This window comes from Globicephala melas, chromosome 1 (assembly GCF_963455315.2).
Source record: "Globicephala melas chromosome 1, mGloMel1.2, whole genome shotgun sequence".
Taxonomy (NCBI): domain Eukaryota; kingdom Metazoa; phylum Chordata; class Mammalia; order Artiodactyla; family Delphinidae; genus Globicephala; species Globicephala melas.
Genome location: NC_083314.1, coordinates 154,675,710 through 154,695,288, shown reverse-complemented (window position 1 = coordinate 154,695,288; position 19,579 = coordinate 154,675,710). Strand labels below are relative to the sequence as shown.

The following is a 19,579-nucleotide window of genomic DNA, read 5'->3' as shown; positions in this document are numbered from 1 at the left end:
GGGGATAAAGAAATGAAAGAAAGAAAAAGACAAAGATATTGTTTAAGTGTAAAACAACTGCTTTGAGTGACTTAGTGCTTTGTCCTAACAATGGGCAATAAATATTATAAAGTGATGCTAGAGGAGACAGGCAAGGAAAGATTCTTTTGCAAAAGTTAAACAAAAACAAATACTGGATTTCCTCAAAATTTTAGATTTTATAGCCATATAGTTAGAGGTATATAAGCATCTTTAATTTCATATCGGAAAAAAAATCCCTTAAACAAGTATTGTCATACTAATTATCTGTGACATGAAGCTTCTTAGGAATGCACCTACTATATTACAGCAAAAGACTCTTCTAAAACCCATCACAGAGCTAATGGGGAAGACAGCATTATGCCAAGGAACACTGCAGAGGTAATGCTTAGAAAATCCAGACAGCTGACACCTAGAAGGCTTTTTTAACATGGGCATTAGGGTCCAAACATCTAGGCTGATGGGTTTGGGGGCAGAGTTGTCATTTCTGGGAAGGGGTAATTCAAACTCTTAAGTGTACTGGGCAGGTAATCTAAACAGAAAGTGAGAATGGGGACCAAGGCTGTACAATGGGACTTTATGACTCAGCCATTTTCCAAAGGACATTTCTGTTGAGATGAAGAATCACTTATTCATAACAACAAACTAGTAGAGAAAACTAGAGAAGATCCTGATCTACAGTAAATCTAGTCCAATCACACAATTTATCCCTAAATTTTATAATGCCTTTTATCAATCTGAATTTTTTGAGAATTAGTCTTAAATTCTATAAGGAAAAATAGTGAAAGGCTTTTTTTTAAATTTTAAAAATTTTATTTAGTTTTGGCTGCGTTGGGTCTTCGTTGCTGCATGCTGGCTTTCTCTAGTTGTGGCGAGTGGGGTCTACTCTTTGTTGTGGCACACAGGCTTCTCATTGCAATGTCTTCTCTTGCTGCAGAGCACGGGCTGTAGGTGTGTGGGCTTCATTAGTTATGGCATGTGGGCTCAGCAGTTGTGGCTCGCGGGCTCTAGAGCACAGGCTCAGTAGTTGTGGCACACAGGCTTAGCTGCTCCACTGCATGTGGGCTCTTCCTGGACCAGGGATAGAAGTGTGCTCTGCATTGGCAGGCGGATTCTTAACCACTGTGCCACCAGGAAAGCCCCAGTGAAAGGTTTTGAAATGGCATGTTCTATCAATAGAAGGATGGAGGCTTCCAGATTCTCTGATCCTACAGAAATGTGTTACTTGGTCTATCTCTGACTAGGCAATTTTACAAGTTTGTTGTAAACTGATAGCTTTGCTGAAAATTGATATTAATGGAAATAATTCCTGTCCACTGAAATGCAAACTGTGTACAAGGAATTCACTTGATGTTGCTCTGTGAATATGGAGCACTTTTGCATTTGTTTTTAAACTAATTTCAGAATACCCTGACTATAAATATGTGGTACTTTGAGTCCTCTTTTGAACCATTTTTCGTACTCTTTCTGTTCACTACATTAACTAATGAGTTAAATAAAATTTTTGTTCATTTTGTATGTGTGTGAGTCGTGATTTTACCTCCCCCCCAACCCTTTTACCAACCTCTCCCCATTTCTTCTACCCTCCAGCCCCTAGCAACCACCATTTTACTCTCTGTTTCTAAGACTTCAATTTTTTTTAAGAGTCCACATACTCTTAAAATACACCACGCAGTATTTGTCTTTCTCTGTCTGACTTATTTCACCTAGCATAATGCCCTCCAGGTTCATCCATGTTGTCACAAATGGCAGGATTTCTTTCTTTTTTAACTGAATAATATTCCACTGTATATATACACATTTTTTTATCGATGCACACTTAGGTTGTTTCCATATCTCGGCTATTGTGAATAAATGACTTTACTCTTTTAAAGAAATTACCCTTTAACATCCCCAACAAGTCTTCAATCTCACTTGGGAGAAGGGATTGTGAGTTTCAATGTATTGTAGTGAAACTAAAACTAGATTGGGAAAAGGCCTAGGTTTAGTCCTTGTTCAATAAGTACTGACCCTGACTAACTTCCAGTGTCATCTCTAATTCTCACTGGTTCATATGTCAAATGGGATTAATTCTTGCTTTGCCAACTTTCAAAGGCATGTTGGAAGAATCAGATGAGTGTGTAATCTGAAAGCATTTAGGTAGTCTGTAACGATCCCAGGTCCGGTCATCCACAGTATCATCAAAGTGATTTTCCTATAACGTCTAAGAGATCCTCTTTGTAGTCTACTCCAAACTCTCACAGATTCCCTTTGTCTACAGGGTGACATTTAAACTCCTAAGGATGGTGTATAGATCTTTTGGATGATCCAATCCTTGCCTACCCTCTCACTTCATCTTTTGTTTTTTTCAAAGTTACTTCATCTTTATTAATATTCTTTTTCCTTCTAGTACTTGCCTATCCTCAAAATTTTTCACTAAACCCCAGGTTGCCACCTCAAATGTGAACAGATTCACTTCATCTTTAGTCACCCCTTCTCAACCTTAATACCATAGTAGCACTCAACTTATATACGTAGTCCCAAACATTGCATATGCTGATACCTTCCATCTGGAATGCCCTCTCCTCCAGTGCTTCAGTCCACCTGATAAACTTCCATGCATCCTTTAAATCTAATTCATATATTACCTCTTCTTAGAAGCCTTCCTCATACTCTCATACATAATCATTCTCTCTTCCTTGGAGTGTACACATTTATATTATAGCCCTACACTGTATTACAATTTATTTATTTGTCTAATATTATTTGTCTGCTAAATTATGAGCCTTGATGGGCGGGTTCTTCATGTTTATTTCTTTATCCTCTGTATCTAGCACATGGTGAGTGAGTGCTAAATAAATACTGAATAGCTAAAATGAAATGAAAGGCATTGTTATTATATCTCCATTTTCCCCACAGCAACTAGCACAGAATTAAGCATAGACCAGCATTTAGTAAATAAATAATTAATCTCTGCTTGCTGTCATTTCTTACCATTATTATTATCCAATCCTAATTCAGGGTGGGGGATGAGAAAGGGTGTATGCTAAAGAAAATGTAAATTGACTGCTAGTCAAACACCCAAGTCAATCTGCTAGACATTTTTTTATGAATAACTTAATTCTCACAATAAACCTATGATACAGGTATTATTACTCCCATTTTATAAGAAAATAAGCTAAGGTACAAAGAATTTAACTTCTCTGAAGTCAAACAGCAAACAGTCAATGTACACTTTCTGGGGTTTCATATACTCTCATATATACTTTCATATACTCTTACCTCATTTGGCCCTCACAATCTTGTGAGGTGCAAAGGGCTAATATTAGTATCCCTTCATTACAAATGAAGAAAACAAGATTTAGAGAGTTTAAATGACTGATAAAGTTTACAAAGCTAGTAATCACTAGGTCTAGGATTAGAATATCTAGGTCATGTGACTCCAAATCTTGTACTTTTTCCATAGGCCAAACAGTCTCACCATAGGAGGTCACTTATAGGTCACTCATAAAACTGCAAGAACAGACAAAGTCAATTAGATAAAACAAAACAAGGGTGCTATTTAAAGGATCAGATTTCTAAATTTTCAATCAAACCAATTTCAAGGCTAATCCAGTTTTAACCTCCTTCTCTATATACCCTATACACACAGAGCTTCAATGTAGGAGGATCATTACTTGTATTTTTCTAGGACCAATATTTCAAACTTTTATTATATATGTCATACTCAACACCCAAGGATAGGTCCCCTAGTGAAGAGAAAATCACACAGCTTGTCCAAGACCAAATAAGAAGCTTCTATGTCTGAAATATGCACCAAATATTGATGACTTTCCCAATTTACCCAGTCAATATTTATTGACTATGTGCTGGTCCCTGGGCTAGGGATATAAGGATGGCTAGGACTTGAACAATATTAATCTATATGGAGATAGATAAGCAAATACATTATAACAGAATGTAATATGTAGTTATTAAAGGTATGTTAAAGGCGGAGACCAATTCTGTCTAAATGAAATGAAAAGGCTTCACAGAGGAGGTGATTTTTGAAGCAAAATTTAGGGCACGCATCTTATTCCAGACAGAGAAGGAAGTTTAGGAAATTCTAATTAAGTAGAGGGAAGTATAAAAGTATAATACTAAGTAGTAAAAGGGCTTGTGTGATGTTCTGTGGAAAACGATAAATGATTCAAGCATAGGAATACACATCAGGAAGCAGTGACTGAAACAGAAAACTAGGTTAGAATCAGATAAAGATAAACGAACATATTCTGCGGATTAGAGGTTTTCAAACCTTTTTTAAAGAACTATCTTCAGGGACTTCCCTGGTGGCGCAGTGGTTAAGAATCCATCTGCCAATGCAGGGGACACGGGTTCGAGCCCTGGTCTGGGAAGATCCCACATGCCACGGAGCAACTAAGCCCGTGCACCACAACTACTGAGCCTGCGCTCTAGAGCCCGCGAGCCACAACTACTGAAGCCCACGTGCCTAGAGCCCATGCTCCGCAACAAGAGAATCCACGCAATGAGAAGCCCGTGCACCGCAACTCATCGCAATTAGAGAAAGCCCGTGCGCAGCAACGAAGACCCAACGCAGCCAAAAAAAAAAAAAAAAGAACTATCTTCAAACACATTTTTATGCAAAACATAACAATAATAATTACAGAGCTTATGTGGTAGGACAGTAAGGAAGCAGAGTTTATACATTCTGCCTCACCTTGAGACCCCCTCCCTGGTGTTCCTTCATAGAGATCTAAAGCAGTTTAGTACTCTATGTACAGTTCTCATCAGCAAATGGTTTACCAGCTTGCAATAAGTACAGAAATTGAGAGTAATCACTTAGAAACTCTGTATTATAATTTAAAAGAATAGCTTTATATTGTTAAACCTAATAAAATGTTGTGGTTTATACTTAGATTTTTTTTAAATTTCAGGTTTCTAACAATTCATTTTTATTACATTTATAAGATTATTAGTCTAAAATGAATGAAAAATACTCCCCCTTCAACATGCATAGTTTAAGAAGCACTGCCCTAAAGGTTTCATAACAGACCAGATTTGTAATTTAGAAAGTCAAAAAAATAACTAGTGGCTGTTTAAAAGGGGAAGACAAATTGGCAAATACAAAGGATAAATAATATGAAAAAATAGAAGATTTAAGATGATATAAGGATTACTTGTGTAAATGTTAAGCATCTGGCAAACAATGAATAAGGATTTTCAAGTTCATAGAAAAGGGACATTTCTTCAAGTCAAGTAAGGCTCGCATAAGTAGTAGATTTTTATAGAAAGACCTTAAGCCATCAATCTCCAGAGCTAAATTCATTAAGTCAACAAATTTTAATATTATTATATATGTAACATTATTTACTGAAACACCTACTACATACTTGGTGCCAGGGATACAATGTTGAACATAGGACATGGTGTTGATGGTGGGTGATTAAGCAGTTTGTGGGTGTTCAATGTCATGAACATCATGACAGACATTACTCAGCCAAAAAAACATAAATAGATGCTTCATTTAAAACTATTATAAGTACTACAAAGGAAAGTAACATAGTATTATGAAATCATGTAACATAGAGATTAAATAGATTCTGGGAGATAAAGGAAGGATTCCCTGAAGAAGTTATGTCTTAGTTGAAATCCAAAGAATGAGCAGAAAGTAACCAGGCAAAGAAGGGGAAAGAACATTCTAGGCAGAGAGAACAGGCATGTAAGGGGGATGGGGCATGAATAGCCCACAAAACAGAAAAAAAGCAAGTATGACTGATGCACAGAAAGCAAGGAGAAAAGTGACAAGAGGTCAAAAAGGTAGATGGGCTAGTTCATTAAAAGTTCTATAAGCAACAACACAGATGAATCTTGAGGACGTTATGCTCAGTGAAATAAACCAGTCACAAAAGGAAAAATACTGTGTGATTCCACTCATTTGAGAAACTTGGAGTAGTCAAAATCAGAGACAGAAAGAACGGTGGGGCAGGGGCTGAAGAGAGGGAGGAATGGGGAGTTACTGTTTAATGGGTACAGGGTTTCAGTTTAGCAAGATGAAAAGAGGTTGTGGAGATGGATGGTGCCGATGGTTGCACAACAATGTGAATGTACATAATGCCACTAAATTGTACACTTAAACATGGTTAAAACTGTAAATTTTATGTTATGTTAACCAGAGTCGGCTTCTATTGCTTCTATCCAAAGACGCTTATGAGACAGAAATTGGTACGTGGAAGAGGGGTGGTATAAATGAGTCCTTAAGATGTAGAATTGACTGGATCAAGGTTGGGAACAGCACAGTGCAGACCTCTGTCTCATGCTGAGGTTGGCCATCCTTATGCAGTAGGAGACGGCTTATCAAACTGTGGTCTTCTACCAGGACTCACCACTACCGAGGCACACTGCAAAAACAAGATGTGGTAGGGAAAACACAGGATGTATTGGCTATGCAGACAGACTTCAATCAGTTCCTATAAAAAACAAACTGCTTAATATGAAATAGGGGAGATATTAAAAATATTTATAACCTGTCAGATCATACCAGTGCATAATGGAGAGTATCAGTCTTGAGTTAAACTGGTCAATCTGAAAGTATTTGGAAGAAAATATCACTTTTGTTAAAAAAAAAAAAAAAAGAAAAAGATTCCTTCTGCCTAGAGCCTGCACACGAGCCTTGCTGAGTTCGGAAACTACCCGGGGCTAAAATAAAAATGGTACAAACAAAGGCAGAAAGGTAGGACCTACAGCTATGAAAAAATAAGAGAGTTCCCTTGAATCCCCTAGGGTCCCCCCAAGCACCTCTGTTATGCATTCCTTGCCTGATAAAGCTAGGATACAATCCAGAAGCAAGGATCAGATTAATACCTTCCTTCCCTAGGCCCTGTTTCAAAATAAGTGAGGCAATAAATTCCTTTTTTCCCCCTTTGTCTGTAATCCATTTATGTTGGATTTCTGCCCTTTACAATCAAAAAGTGTTAATACACTACCAATATTTTAAAATGCACTGCTTTTTTCAAAAGGATCACCAGGGCACTACCCCAAATCTACAGAAACGATCTCCAGGTCAGGGTATCTGTTATTTCTTAATAAGTGTTCCAGATGATCAGGTAAATTGGGGAAATACTAGCTTAGACTAAAGTTTAACACTCAACAAAAGTCTAGTTGTCTCCTCCTACACTGTATCAAACAATAGTTGTTATTTCCCAGTAACACAGAAGAAGGCTATTATAACAATATTTATTTAGAACATACTATGAGCCCACCACTGTACCAGAATCCACCATGGTATACTGGGGGCACTAAAAGTTTAAGGTGTTGCCTTGCCTTCCAGAATCTTGTGTTCTTTAATCTGTAGAAAAGACAAGACCTACAAATACATCGGGCACTGCTGAACCTGTCCGATCAACAGAATGATCTAAGGATCTTTTCGGTAGATTAGAGGTGGCAGACATGGGATTTAAACCCCTATCCATCAGACAACAAAGCTATTTCCAAAACGTGTTCAGTGCAAAATACAGTTCCTTCTCAATATAAGGTATAGGAGCACGCAAAGAAAAAATTAGGTATAATGAATACAGTCCATTAATTCAAATTTGGATATAACTAATATGTATTAAGCACTTATTATTTAAACATTTACTGTATTAAGCACCTAAATATAGGTTTTCACTAATAACTAATAATCAGAAACAAATTAGTTGATTGCCTGAACTGACATTTCTCTTTCAGATGATTAATTTAAATGCCATCATTAGGGAACTTAACATATTAAAAGAATAAAGAAGTCAATAAAAACATTACTTTTTACCAAATTCAACTAGCTGTTCTCAAGAAGGCAACTTTGACACCTAACTGTCAAGGTCAGCATAAAAAAATCTATTTATTGTTAAGGTAGTTAACAGAATTCAGCCAAAACAAGCAATCCTTGCTTATTCATTAAGTAAAGTTGCATTAATTAAGTGGAGGTGTCGTGGAAATAAGAGCGTTAAGAGTTGGGGAGTCTGGAGAGTAAGTTCTGGATCAATAAAGAAGCAAGAGAATTGCTAGCTCTACTGGTTATCTGTTAGTATTATTTTCTAAGCTTTCTATAGAGACAGGACATCTAAATTCATTAAATAATTATTTACAGAATATATCCTTTGAAGATAAATTTCTGTGAGTGGTTTCCTTTACATGTAGGCACAACTATAACTGAGGAGGAAGATACACTTAGTAAAAGAACTGTAAACTCTGATTAAGCGATTTCTCAAGAAGTTTTTTCTTAAAACTAATTCCAGGACTTTTAAATTGATCTCACTCCAAGAATCACACTAATCTTATAAAGCATTTTTAGAAAAAATAACTATCCAACTCACACTCATATACAGTGATAATAGGTATTAGCACCTTTTTATAGTGTCACACAAACAGATCAAATAAAATAACATTCCTATGTGAACTGAATCATTTTTGCTTACAAGCCAGCGTGGTAGGTACTTAGCCACAATCCCTCCAAATAAGTGTTCTGTGCTTTCAATTAACAAGCAATATTATGTAGTAAGAATTTTTCTTACATTTGTGTGAGTCCTTTCTGTTGACTAGCACTTGGCATATTTCTGTCATCTGTATGTATAAGACACTGAGATAGAAAAAATTTATATGGCACACACCTAGCATATGCATGTAGCACATGCATCAATCAATAGACTGCAACTTGTTGGTCCCATCAAATGAGTCAACCAAACTGGGAACATTTTATGAAGAAATGTGTTTTAATTAAATTCCAAAGAAATAGCATATAAAATTATTTTAACTTTATTATTACTTAAAAAAATAAGCTTTTATTTTAGAACAATTTTAGATTTACAGGAAGCCTGCAAAGATAGTTCAGAGTTCCCGTATACTCTGCACAGTTTCCCCTATTATTAGCATCTTACATTAGCATGGTACATTCGTTATAATTAATGAACCAATACTGATACAATATTAATTGAAGTCCACACTTCATTTAGACTTTCTTAGTTTCCACTTAATATCCTTTTTCTGTTTCAGGATCCCATTACCCTTCCAAGGATAACACATTACATTTCGTAGTCATGTCTTCTTAGGCTCTTTTTGGTTGACTTTCCTTGCCTGATGACCTTGATAGTTTTGAGGAATACTGTTCAGGTATTTTTCAGAATGTCCCTCAATTGGGATTTGTCTAATGTTTTTCTCATGATTAGACTAGAATTATAGGTTTTGGGGAGGAAGACCACAGAGGTAAAGTTATAATAACTTTTTATCCCAACTATCACCTGGATAGTAAGCTCACTGAGGGAAGGAATCTTATCTTATTCTCATCTTTGTATCCTTAGTACATAGCTGGCAAATATCTGTTGGTTAAGGAGGCAGTGGATATACACCAAGGGTTGAGGGGGTACAGAAACTTTGCTATTTATTTATTTAATTTTTGGGGCTGCATCGGGTCTTGGTTGCAGCACGTGGGATCTTCATTGCAGCATGTGCGATCTTTCGTTGTGGTGCATGGGATTCTCTCTAGTTGCGGTGCATGGGCTCCAGAGTGTGTGGGCTCTGTAATTTGCGGCATGTGGGCTCAGCAGTTGTGGTGCACAGGCTTAGTTGTCCCACGGAATGTGGGATCTTAGTTCCCTGATCAGGAATTGAACCCGCGTCCCCTGCATTGGAAGGCGGATTCTTAACCACTGGACCGCCAGGGAAGTCCCTGCAATTTATTAAAATATGAGCACTAACCCTAACAAGGAAATTGTTCATAAGTTTGCTCAAACTAAAAATAAGAATGACTGATTCACTAAAGTGTTTCATTCTTCTATTCAGGGATCCTTCTAGTTTACCTATTGTGGTGGAACAGGATATATTCAGCTAAAAAACAAGTTAATTCTTACAGGTAAACCTTGCCTCTTGTACTGATGAAGCCTCAGAGATATATAACACTGCCTGTGGGAAGTATACGTGGTAAAATGGAAAGATGCATTAGGGCTAAAGTCAGGATGGCCTGGGTTTGAAACCGAGTCCTATCACTAATAAATTGTATAATGTTGGCCAGATATCTTTGAGTCTCAGTTACTTTACATATACAATGGAGCTAATAATATTTATATGAGGGTGGGTGAGATCAACACATGTTTGCATTTTGCAGTGTGTCTGACAGACACTTAAGTTTAATCCCTTTCTAAGTATGGTTTGTTACACAGAATAGGTATGCTTTAAACACATTCTGGAATAAGGCAGGATATACATAAACAAACAAACACAGATGATGATGGTTGTTACTTTTACACTGGATGAATAAACTGTGAAACGATTCATGTGCAAGTATGTTTTTAGGTAGTTAACACCTGCCTGATATACAGCAGCCACTCAAATGTTCGATGATTCTTCCATCAGATTTCTTGGACCCAGTGTCAAGAGAATCAATTCCAGTTTTCATGACCCTGGACAAACCATGTCCCTCCTTTAGGCATCATTTTCTTCACTGAATAGTTGACCTAATAGTCACAGAGCTTGAGAGTTGCAAGAAATCTTAGAGATCACCTACTGTCACCCCCTTGCCTAAATCATAAAGCCTGTGAGTGGCAGACTAGGACTTGAATGGGGACTCCTAACCACCAAGCCTTAATTCTTTCCACATACCATGGTACTTATAAGGTCTCTTTCACCTTTTCGTGTATGAAATATTGTAAATTGAACTACTGATCTTTAGAATATCACCTAATTCTGAAAATCCACTAATCAACATAGCTTAAGTTCTATCTTTATTAAAACCAGAAGATACAGAAGAATAAACAAAATTTTCAGTATTAATCCTAGTTTTAGAGAAACTATGATATAGACAGCAGAGGATGAAAATCCTTTCAACTGTGTTGATATATCAAATACTTAAATAGAAAGAGGATCTATTCCAAATAGTCTCCCTGACTCCATCTTCTTCATTATTAAATGGAATTATAATCATTCGTCCACAGAACTGGTGGACTGAATCACTACTATTCTGAGATACCCACATCTCTATTATCTTGGTATCCCTTACTGTAACTGAGAGCACAATGATTTTTTTTTTTAATCCAATGGTCTCTTTGTAGTATTCCTACTTTACCTCCATAGGGCCTTGCACACTGCTGACTATTCCTTTCTTTTTGAAACTTACCGCTGTTCCTTTGGCATTCAAAACACTGGTTTCTCCTGATTTTGCTTATAATGTAGTGATTCAGAGAATAGCTTACTGGCCAAGAGCAGAGACTCTGGACCTAGGTCGCTGGAGTTCAAATCCTGGTTCCACCATCTGCTAGTCCTGTGACCTTGGACAGGTTACTTAACTGTTATGTGCCTGTTTCCCCATCTGGGAGGATTACATGAGTTTACAGGTATATAAAATGCATAGTAAATGCTATACAGATATTTGCTGTTTTTGTTCTCCTCCTTAGTCTCTTCCTCTGCTACATTTCTGTGACCTCCACATATTCCACCTGGGGGATTCCATCCATGCAAAGGGGTCTTTACTTCTGTCTACCTGGAAGGCCTTCTTCTCTTCATTCTATCTAGTGAATTCCTTCCTAACCTTTAAGATCCAGTTTAAATGTCATTCTCTCTCTCTCTCTCTCTCTGAAGCTTTTCCAAAGACCATCTCTCTCCTTCTGCCTTGGTAGTCAATTGTTCCTGCCCTTGTGTTCCCATATTACTTTGAATATGTTTCAATGAGAGCCCATGTTACATTAGATTGAATGATGTTGAGCCATTTGAAGTTGCCTATTTTAGACCATTTCAGACCTGTAGAAAACAGTTACATGATTCATCCTAATAACATCTCTTTATATTTCTGCTGCTCCTTCCCTCCCTGCATTAAACTCATAACAAAAACTACATGCTATTATTCTTTAAAAATACATATATAATACAATGTTTCAGATATATAAAGAATAATGAATGGACACCCATATATCTACAGCCTAGTTGAAAAAATATTTACCAATACAAGTTAAGGCTCCTGCATGCTCTTCCCAGCAGTATTACTGGTCTTCTCTCCCCACCTTACCCTTCAGAGATCCCCACTATCCTTACTTTGATATTTATCATTACCATGCATTTATTTAAACATTTACTATGTAAGTATGCTTCCCTAAATAATACATGAATGTTGGGCTTTATACAATATAAATGTGTTCTGCCATCTGCTTTATTTACTTAACTTTTTACTTGTGAGATTCACCCAAGTTACTATATAGATCTAGTTCATTCATTTTCATTATTGTACGGGATTCCATTAGGTAAATATACTACAATATTTTCTTTCTTTTATAAATAGACATTTGGACTAGTTTGAACTTTCTGCTATAAAAATGTTGCATAACTATTTATACATGCATAGGAGAGTTTCTAAATGGTATCTGCCTAGGAGTGGAATTGCTGGATTGTAGGTTATGTGTGTTTTAGTTTTAACAGATATTGCTAAATTTTTCTTCACTATGGTTGTGCAATTTCTATTTCCATCAACAGTGTCCAAGAGCTCCCTTAACTCTACATTCCCACCATTATTTGGTATTATCAGACTTCTTAATTTTTGCCAATCTAATAGGTATGAAATGACATCTCATTAGAACTTTAATTTTCCTACAGGAACTATTTACCAGTGAATGGCGAATAAACTTTTAGGTTGCCTCTTTTATACCTTGTCATTCTTCTATTGATTTGTCTTTTTCTAACCTATTTGTAGGAATCCCTAGTTAATACAGACAGTAATATTTAGCTGTTATATGTACCATAAATATATTCTTTAACTCTGTGGCCTATCTGTGCATTTTTAAAATTATGGCATTCACCTTGGTCACTGTACAGAGCTGGAAGACAGAGTGGTGGAAATCACTACCATGGAACAGAATAAAGAAAAAAGAATGAAGAAATGAGGACAGTTTAAGAGACCTCTGGGACAACGTCAAATGCACCAACATTTGCACCAGCATTATAGGAGTCCCAGGAGGAGAAAAGGGAAAGAAAAGGCCTGATAAAATATTTGAAGTGATAACAGCTGAAAACTTCCCTAACATGGGAAAGGAAACAGTCACCCAAGTCCAGGAAGCACAGAGTCCCATACAGAATTAACCCAAGGAGGAACACTCTGAGACACATAGTAATCAAATAGCAAAAATTAAAGACAAGGAGAAAATACTAAAACCAACAAGAGAAAAGCAACAAATAACATACAAGGCAATCCTCATAAGATTATCAGCTAATTTTTCAGCAGAAACTCTGTGGTTCAGAAGGGAGTGGCACAGTGTATTTAAAGTGATGAAAGGGAAAAACCTACAACCAAGAGGACTCTACTCAGCAAGGCTCTCATTCAGATTTGACAGAGAAATCAGAAGCTTTACAGACAAATAAAAACTAAAAAATTTCAGCACCACCAAACCAGCATTACAACAAATACTAAAGGAACTTCTCTAAGCAGAAAAGGCCACAACTAGAAACAATAAAATTATGAAAATGGGAAAGCTCACCGGCAAAGGTAAACATACAGGATAGGTAGGAAGTCGTCCACACACAAATATGATATCAAAACCAGTAATTGTGACAGGAGGGGAGTAAAAATGCAGGATATTTGAAATGCATTTGAAATTAAGAGATCAGCAACTTAAAACAATCATGTATACATATAGACTGCTATATTAAAACCTCATGGTAACCACAAATGAAAAATCTGTAATAGATATACACACAAAAAAGAAAGGAATCCAAACACAACGCTAAAGATAGTCATCAAATCACAAGAGAAGAGAACAAAAGAGGAAAGGAAGAAAAAAAACCTAAAAAAACAAACTGAAACAATTAAGAAAATGGCAATAAGAACATACACATCTATAACTACCTTAAATGTAAACAGATTAAATGTTCCAACCAAAAGACATAGACTGGCCAAATGGATACAAAAACAAGACCCATATATATGCTGTCTACAAGAGAACCACTTCAGACCTAGGGACACATAACAGGCTCAAAGTGAGGGGGTGGAAAAAGATATTCCATGTAAATGGAAATCAAAAGAAAGCTGGAGTAGCAATACTCATATCAGACAAATAGACTTTAATATAAAGACTGCTACAAGAGACAAAGAAGAACACTACATAATGATCAACAGATCAATCCAAGAAGAAGATATAACAATTGTAAACATATATGCACCCAACACAGGAGCACCTCAATATACTATATAAGCAAATGTTAACAGACATAAAAGGAAAGTTGACAGTAATACAATAACAGTGGGGGACTTTAACACTACACTTACATCAATGGACAGATCATCCAGACAGAAAATCAATAAGGAAACACAGGACTTAAATGACACATTAGACCAGATGGACTTAATGGATATTTATAGAGCATTCCATCCAAAAGCAGCAGAATACAGATTCTTTTCAAGTGCACATGGAACATTCTCCAGAATAGATCACATGCTGGGCCACAAAGGAAGTCTCCGTAAATTTAAGAAAACTGAAATCATATCAAGCATCTTTTACAACTACAGCTCTATGAGATTAGAAATCAACTACAAGAAAAAAAATGCAAAAAACACAAACATGTGGAGGCTAAACAATATGCTACTAAACAACCAATGGATCACTGAAGAAACCAAAGAAGAAATCAAAAAATACCTAGAGACACATGAAAATGAAAACACGACAATCCAAAGCCTATGGGACATGGCCAAAGCAGTTCTAACAGGGAAGTTTAGAGTGATACAAGCTTACCTCAGGAAATAGGAAAATCTCAAATAAAGAACCTAAACTTACACCTAAAGCAACTAGAGAAAGAAGAACAAAACCCAAAGTTAGTAGAAGGAAAGAAGTCATAAAAATCAGAGCAGAAATAGATGAAATAGAGATGAAGAAAACAAAAGAAAAGATCAATGAAACAAAAAGCTGGTTCTTTGAAATGATAAACAAAATTGATAAACCTTTAGCCAGACTCATCAAGAAAAACAGGGAGAGGGCCCAAACAATAAAATTAGGAATGAAAAAGGAGAAGTTACAAATGACACCACTGAAATACAAAGGACCATAAGAGACTACTACAGGAAACTATGTCAATAAAATGGACAACCTAGAAGAAATGGACAAATTCTTAGAAAGATACAATCTCCCAAGACTGAACCAGTAAGAAATAGAAAATATGAACAGACCAGTTACAAGCATTGAAATTTAATCTGTGATTTAAAAACTCCCAAAAAACAAAAGTCCAGGACCAGATGGCTTCACAGGTGAATTCCATCTTTGTCACTGTACACAGCACAGTGTCTGTCAGTTAGCAGACATTAATAAATATTTGTTGAATGAATAAATGAAAAACTGAAAAAACACACATAAAGAAATTAGACAATGTTTTAAGCTCTTATTTTGGAATTGTGACCCTCTATGCCTATTAGGTTTTTTTTTTTTTTTTTTTTTTTGCGGTACGTGGGCCTCTCACTGCTGCGGCCCCTCCCGCCGCGGAGCATAGGCCCCAGACATGCAGGCCCTGCGGCCACGGCCCACGGGCCCAGCCGCTCCATGGCACGCGGGATCCCCCCGGACCGGGGCACAAACTCGCGTCCCCCGCATTGTTAGGTGGACTCTCAACCACTGCGCCACCAGGGAAGCCCGCCTATTAGGTTTTATAAACTTTTATATTTAAAGAAATAAATTTAATTTAGCTTGGAGACTTTCCGGCAGTCCCTTGAGATAACTGGAGATAAGACAGAGCACCAAAAAATCAGGACTGGAAGTCCAAAATTTTAAATCACCTAAGACAAACAGTTGTCTGCTCTCTTCTTAAATATCTCCAAGAACAAGTATGCTGGCTCTCATGTTTTCTATTATACTTTGCAGAACATAATGACTAAAACAGCCTCTAGTTCCACCATGTTTGAATGCCCCAGAGGAAAGTCTACAAAAGTGAGTGTAAAGCAATTCTACTAAATAAGAAAACACTTAGAAATGTGCCCATAATACATCAATGAGCAATAGACATAGTGATTAAAATGAATATACAATATGTATATGCTTCAATATTAAAAGCTAACAATGGTAACAATTATAGTAAATCAGAGGGGAAAATAATGGATCAGCCTTTATATAATTTAAAATGGAAGGAAATTAATATATTACAACTTACAACAGAACCAGCAGGAGGTTCAGACAGCCCAGAGTCTTAAAAAGGAAGTCATAGAAAGCAATGAGTCATTCTGGACAAAACACAGAATCTGTAGTAAGAAGACCTGGTTTTGAGTTGTCATTCTGACATTTACTAGCTATTTGGCATTGGGCACATCATTTAATCCACCTACACCTCAGTTCCTTATCAGTAAATAGAGTTTATAATGATCTGGCATCCTCTCTAACAGGGTTATTGTATGTTTCAAATTAAGTAGAAAAATGTGTGACATACTTCAATAACATGCAATTGTAATCACCTATCCTTCTTCATCTTCCCATCTCCCCAATGGCAGCAATCTGTATAACTGTGATGTTTTTTCCAGCAGGGCTCAGTAGAGCTAGTACAGGCAAGGAGAGAGAGATTAGTTCGGGATTTTGCCCAGACAGGGACAGAAGGACAAAAGAGCAAGGGAATAAAAGATAATGATAAGAGAGTGAATGAAATAGCAAGAGACTAAGAAAATTAAGCTGGATAGGGAAGGAAGTGAAGACAGGCCTTGGTGGGGTCAAAGAAAAGATCTAGTAGATCCTCAAAGGTCAGGCAGAAGAAGAAATTTTGAACAAATCTGCATGTCTTCATTCATAATTTCAGAGGTGGGCCATCTTTGCATGAGAACAAAGCTCATGGTGTGACTAGGGGAGCTGATTAGCTAAAATGATGATCACTTCAGTTGAAGAGGTCAATGTGTTGAAGAAACGATCATCCATGTGAGTACTGAAGCCACTCAGGGTAAGGCCAAAAATTGAGATGGAAAGGAAGACTGTGTGTGCTAAGTCCTAAATGATAGAGAAGATCTATTATATAAGAAGACAAGAGTGGTATAGCCCTTGTGCCAGAGAGCACAGGGATTTTAAGAAGGCAGAGAAGCAGCGGTCTGGAAATGTATGAAATAGTGGTGCATAAAAAATTACAGTCATCATTATCTCTCTCCTTTTGCAAGGAGTGGTCTGGGAGAATGAGCTGCACCCGTTCAGAAGGGCTAGATTAAGCGATCTTACTCTCCTGGCTTCCATTTAAGGCCAGAACACACATTAAAACATCCCATAAAATGGTTAACAGTGTAGAAAACAGGAGTTTCAGAGAACAAGTGGAAAGGTTTGAAAGGGAGCAAAATAGCAGGATTGGGAGAGAGGAAGAGGAAGTCAAGTCAGCACAGGAATAACAGTACAGAAGAAAGACATATGATTGGAGGAGCTGGGACAAAGGTAACAGAGGATAAGACTTGCTGGGTTTATATGGCCAAAGGTTATCAAAATAATTAGTTCTAGCAGTTCCCTGATAGCTAGGGAGTTAGCACTAAGGCCTTGACAATGGTTTGGTTAAATTTCCTCATTTACAGATTGCAGGGGGTGGGGGCAACATCTGAGTATCTAGTATGTACTTATTCACATTATGTAAAGTGTTAAGCCCTACACCCACACCTTTCCTCATTTTATAAATGAGGGAACTGAGGATCACAGAAGCAAAGTGACCAGCCCTGGGTTGTATTATTAATATTCAGTGACACTGAGGACCCAGGCTTATTTTTCAAATCTAAATCAGTATGGCAGTATAAGAAAGAATTTGAAATGAGAACATCTTTAGTCACTTTCTACCAGTGAGATCTTGTATGTTTTTTTAACTCCACTAAGCCTATCTACCAAACAAGGTTATTGCAAAAGATTAAGCTACAGCTACAAAATAAATCCTAGTAGTTATTTTTTTAACTGAAAGCTGGTCTACATAGGAACTTATTTTCAAATGTGAATTTACTTGGTTTATTTCAAACACAAATCCAAAGTGTCTAAATTAATGCCTATAGATTTTACAGATAGGAAACTGTCAACTGAGGTAGAAAGGGAGGATGTACAATCTATGGCTCCCTCGTATATCTAGAATCAAGTCCAAACTCCAAAGTTTCAGGTCTTTAATACTATGGCCCCAGCCCACCTCTCTAGTGGGCTTACTGACTTACACAAATACAATACTTGACCTCTGGCAACTATCAATTTTTAAAAACATATCCTATAATTTCCCCATTTTGGAGCTCCACCTAAATTATTTAATCTATTTAAATTTGTTCTCCAAGGCTCAAATAAAATTCATCTTGAGTGTAAAGCCTAACCTTGTTCCAACTGTTGAGAAATGATGGCTCCATCCTCTGAACTCCTATATCACTTTGCTTTACCTCCCTTAGAGTACTTATTGCCTTACAATTTAGGTAAGCATGAAAAAATTTCATTTCTGCCATCAGAGCTTAAGTCCCTTAAAGGTAGTTGGAAGAGAATTAACATTTACTTTGCATCTCTGAAGTGCCAATTGCTTCTCTAGTGTGTATACACACACACACACACACACACACACACACACACACATTATTTCATGTAACCTCTGTGACACCCCATGAAGTAGAATTCTATTTTTTACACATAAGGACACTGAAAGTTACAGAGGTTAAACAATTTGCTTACAGTCCTAAGGCTAGCAAGTGACATAGCCTAGATTTGAATCCATCTTTCTAACCCAAAGCCTAGGCTCTTGCCACTATACTCTTCCCAGAAACCATGAGTATATCCTCACTACTGATTGTTTCCTATCTATCCACTGACCATCAGGGAAAAAAAACCTCCATGGACTTCATCATTAAGTATCAGCAGAAAGGATTTGATATAGGATATCTGCCCTCCTACTTTCCAAGAGTTAGAATAGATTCTTCAGGGCCAACAGAATGACTAATATGAGACCTGAATAAAGATGAAGAGATCAGAATCCTGCTTCTAGGAAGGAAAAGTCAAAAACCATTACTTCTCCATTCTTGTGTTTAAAAATTCCTCCTCCTCTGAGGTTTCCACCACCTGGCTGTATCACTCCTTACCCCTCCTCCTCATCTGTCATCTACCACCCTCCCGATTAATCCCCTATATTCACTGCACCTGGGTCACAATCCCTCTCTTCCCTGCATCCTAGCATCCTAAATCATTTCACTATCCATGCAGAAGACTCGTTCAATACAATAGCCTCGCAGCTCCTTGTCATACTCAGCTTCACCCGACCTTCACCTCTGCTGTACTTCAGCAACTCACACACAGAGACCTAGCTGTCACCTAGAAGAGCTCCACATCAGACAATTTAACTCTAATATTCCACTTTCTGACCACAACCTTTTTTTTCTATCTTACTTCTACATTTGCTCATTGACCTAACTCAAGAAATCACAGAACCTCTAAGTCCCAAACTGAAATCATTATCCAGTGTTTCCTGTCTCAGTTAATGTCACCATCATCCCCCTAGTCACCCAAACCAAAAACATGAGCATCACCCTGGACTCCTCACCCTCTGATCTACACACGCAATCAATCATAAAGCCTCACAGATTCTCTCAACTTCATCCCTCTCTCCTCATCCCTATAACCACATTTAA

General features: G+C 37.1%; 1 protein-coding gene across 15 annotated transcripts in view; it reads right to left on the bottom strand.

The window, feature by feature from the left end:
• The window catches only part of SCMH1 (Scm polycomb group protein homolog 1), a 191,909-nt gene that overhangs the window by 169,669 nt on the left and 2,661 nt on the right, over positions 1-19,579 (bottom strand). For 2 of the 15 annotated variants that reach the window (XM_060307016.2, XM_060306998.2), the window contains exon 2: positions 6,302-6,395. The exons of the other annotated variants lie outside the window; for them this stretch is intronic. The gene's annotated coding sequence lies outside the window, so the exon portion shown is untranslated. The remainder of the gene's footprint in view (positions 1-6,301; positions 6,396-19,579) is intronic. 15 annotated transcript variants of the gene reach the window in all.